At 45.8% G+C, this 4313-nt stretch overlaps 1 protein-coding gene across 1 annotated transcript in view; it reads left to right on the forward strand.

The window, feature by feature from the left end:
• GRHL1 (grainyhead-like 1 (Drosophila)) overlaps positions 1 to 4313 on the forward strand; it is a 38151-nt gene that overhangs the window by 24011 nt on the left and 9827 nt on the right. The gene's annotated exons all lie outside the window — the stretch shown is intronic.

The raw sequence follows: 4313 nt of genomic DNA on the forward strand, positions 1-4313 counted from the left end.
GGAGGAGGAGGGAGGAGGAAGGAAAGGAGAGAAGGTTACTTTTCTGTATTTACTCTGTTTTTTGTTCTGTGAACGTGTAGGCAGTCTGAAGTTGATGCCTGATGATTCTGCGATTTGCATTTATAGGAACGGTGTTGAAGTTTGCTGCCTTTCAGGTCCAGGCAGCATTGAGACCTGGGGACAGAGGCTGTCAAGCTGAATACTGTTTGTCACTGCATTGAATCAAACTGTTCTCAAATGCTTGTTCGAAGTGCTGGGCGAGTGCTCCTGTGAGCAGACCTATGTTCTTGCAGCTGTAGGTACCGACATCCCAACACTGGCCATCTTCCCCAGGCTCCTGTAAAAGCACTGGCATTTCAGAAAAAGCACTTATTTTCCACCCTGCTTTGGCTTTTAGGTACTCAGTTAGCTGGTCTTGAGTATTTACAGGACTTGTTGTTATAGTTGTTACTATAGTACCCACATATATTGTAGTCCTTAATGTGTGTGTTCTTACGTGGCCACTCTTACCTAAGCAGTGCTGTTATCTGTTTTCTTTGTGGAGGGCCAAGTCTATACTGTGAAGGTCTCTTGGAGTAAACAACACACAATTTTGATGCTGTAGCCACTGAGCAGGTACAGCCCTATGTAGGTCCCCTCTATTCCTTTGTCTGTGCAATGCAAGGCTGTGCTTGCATTGCATGCCTCAACTGACTTTGAACCCAGACACTGGCATGGCAGTCCTCAGCTGTCTCTATTTTTTGGTGTGTACAAATCGATAAATAGCCTATGGAAGGTCAAACTGTTTATTTAATGTTGTGTGGTGGTGGCCTGTGCATGGGAAAGGAGTGAAGAAAGAGGATTCCCATGCTTGGGCTTGGAAGGGGAATCTGCTGATACCTGTTTGTACCTTTTGGCTGCTGCTTCCAAGATCAAGTTTATTCATGTGTTTCTGTCTTCTCTTTCAATTGCTTTCTGTGGAAAGGGGGTCCACAGGTGCCCAGGACATTTGGTTTTCATCTAATCTTACGTGATTTTAAGACCTGAGTAAAGTAGTATAGGAGTAATGATGTCATCCTCTGGTGTGTTACAGCACAAGCTTCATTCAGGCTTGGCCCAGCAATATTTGGGCAGTGCAGGGACAGGTCTGTCCCAGAGGAAGATGACCACCTCTGCTGTAAATTGTGCTTCAGCTAAGCATCCACATGGGGAAGATTAAATACAGGATTTCACACACTATAGCTAGTGCTGTCCTCTGGGACCTGCAGTTAATCTCATAGTGATGGGCAGCCCTGTGGGAGGGTTTTTATGGTGTGGCAGGAATCGGGGAGTGAGGTGCTGTTGGAAGGAGAGAGATGGTGCAAGGCAACTGGAGGCAGCATTGATGCAGATGGGCAGCAGCATGGAGACACTTCCTTCTGTTGTGTGATCACAGAATGGTTTAGGGAGGAAGGGACCTTTAAAGGTCATTTAGTCCAAGCCTCCTGAACAACAGGTTGCTCAAAGCCCTGTCCAACCTGACCTTGAACACTTCCAGCGATGGAGCATCCTCAACTTCTCTGGGCAACCTGTTCCAGTGCCACATCCTCATAGTAAAAAAATTTCTTCCTTACAACCATTCTGAACCTACTCTTCAGTTTAAAATCATTGCTCCTTATCTTGTCACTACAGGTCCTGGTAAAAAGCTCTTTCCATTTTTCTCAGATGTCCCCTTTATGTACTGAAAGGCTGCAATAATGTCTCCCTGGAGCTTTCTCTTCTCCAGGCTGAACAATCTCGACTCTCTCTGCCTTTCTTCACAGGAAAGATGTTCCAGCCCTTGGACCATTTTTGTGGCCTAGATCTGGACACAGCACTCCAGGTGGGGTCTCATGAGAGCAGGGTATAGGGGAAGGATCACCTCCGTTGACCTGCTGGCTATGCTGCTTCTGATGTAGCCCAGGACACGACTAGCTTTTTGGGCTGCAAGTGCACACTGTCAGCTCATGTCCAACTTTTTTTGTCTACCAGTATCCCCTGTCAGCTCAGCTGCTGGGGCCAGAGGGCAGTTAAAGAGCTTGAATGGCTTGTGGGCTGTGTGCCATTGCTGCACTCAGTGTGAGAGAGCATGCAGAGAGGGTCCAGGGAGCAGCCCTGCATCTTAGGAGCACATCTCACTGATGCAGCTCATATGTGGAGGCAGGGTGGCCCATGGTGTCATGAAGGGTCCAGATCCCAGTGTGCTGTGACTCAATATTGCATCCTCTCCCTGTATCTCTGTTGCTTATGAAATACACCATGTTTCTCTGTGGGAGGGAGGGGTGGCAGCTCTCCTCAGAATGCTGTTTTCCTTTCTCAGCACAAGAGGCTGTTACACAACTGGAGACTTACAGGGAAACAACAACAACACAAAAAACCAAATAACCACAAAAACCTAACAACCTCCCTTCCCCCCAAAAAACCCAAAATCCAACAAAAACACTGCAGCCTTTAACACAGGTTAGACAAGAATGTGAAATCTTGCTTTTCAGACTGTAGGCTGTTCTCTAGGTGATGAAGTTGGGAAAACCTCTTTTCTTAGATGATTATTTATTCCATGAAGTACAGGATTGTCAGTGTCTTATCTTCAAAAGTACCTGATCCCAGCTGTCACTGAGCTCCACTGGCAGGGCAGTACAGCCTGTTATCGAGACATAACTTCCTCTTTTTTTATGTGGCATTTGAAATGCGCTTACCTGGGCCCCTGTAGCCTGGAACAAGTTGACTTTCAAGCAGAACTCTGGCTGTAGGTATGGGAGGGCAGAGGTTTTCTCAAAATGTACACTCTTGATGGATTAGCACTTCCTCCACAAGGAAGCAGGTGCTGTTTTGTAGCACAACGTTTGAGTAGCAGAACTCTTATTTCCACATGAAAGGTAGAAAACAGGGCTGGAGCCAAATCTGATCTTTCTGCTGTCAGACTGATATGTTGTGACTATTCTGGTGAAGGAAGTAGCAAAGGGATGCAGGTCTAGTTGTGCTGGGGTTTAGGTGGGATGTCTTCACTGTAGTGGGCTCTATTGGCTTTATAGGGCCAAGTGAAGCTGGCAATGCCTGTCTCTTCATTAGTAATTTTTTTCTCTTTTTCACAGCAGCTGCCTTAAGCTGTTTGTGTCATTGCTGTTAGGTTGCAGAAAAGATGTTCTACGTTAATGCACATCAAATATCTAGGCTAATTTTCCTTTTTATTGCTAGTGCAGACATACCCCCTGCTACCTAGCAGGCATAGGCATCCTGTCACCTATAGGTCATGGATTTACTGGAAGGTTAGGAGGGCTGTTACCTTAGGCACCATTTCCCACCCCACTGCCACATGCTTTTTTGACATCTCATTCATCATAGCTAAGCTAGTCTTCCTCCAGCTCTGTGCAAGGATGTGGGTGTGTTTTGGCAGCTTTGTAGGGGTGGAGATGAGAAATAATGGCTTACGGTGGTCAGATAACTGTTACCTTTTACCTTGCATTGTAGGAGGGTGTTGGGAGACAGGCAGGACTTGTGTGTACCGGTTGGGTCAGTGATCTGGTGGTAGCACCAGGATTGAGTGTTGAGGATCTGCTGTGGTTTTATCATCTCATTCAGCTGGCAGTGTGACATTCCTGCCCTAACCTAGAGTTGTGGGAGATCTGGGCAGAGCTGGGGGCATGAACTTCTCGGTGAATGATTCCTTCTTCCTTCCTTCCTTCCTTTTCTCTCTCCATCAGCACTGCCTGCACCTTGCAGAAAATAGTTCTCTCCCCACTGCTGCTTGATTTGGGGAGCCAGGAACTGTGGCAAGAACCAGGTTAGGTATCCAGGGATTCCCCCATAGCTTGGCTCCAATAAAAAGCGAAGTAATGCTTGCTTTACAGTTATGCGTGTCTTCGGCTTGAGATCAGTGAAGGCTAATAAAACTGCCGCCTGCTCACATGCAACATGCAGGAAGGTATCTTGTACTTGGTGATCCAAGTGTGGCCTCATTATTTATAGGCTGGCATTTAATGATGGTCTAGTAAACTCTTAAACTGAGGAAACTTGCAAGTTTTAATTGTTTTAAACACTTCAGGTATATTTTATCTCACACTTCATACAGTTTTTATAGCTGTGGGTATCTTTTGTCATCATATCCAAGATGCAAACAGTTGTTTTTCTTTCAAATCAGATGGAGATATGATTGGATTTCATTAGATGACAGGACTTGAAAGTAAAATTGGGCAGATCTCAAAGTTGACACACTCTGGCAAACCTGCAGCTGGGGTACCATGGAGCTGACTTTCACAAACAAAGCTCTGGAAGAATCGGTGTTCCTGCTTCTGCAGCTGAAAAAAAAAAAAAAAAAC

This window comes from Buceros rhinoceros, unplaced genomic scaffold (assembly GCF_000710305.1).
Source record: "Buceros rhinoceros silvestris isolate BGI_N320 unplaced genomic scaffold, ASM71030v1 scaffold16798, whole genome shotgun sequence".
NCBI lineage: Eukaryota > Metazoa > Chordata > Aves > Bucerotiformes > Bucerotidae > Buceros > Buceros rhinoceros.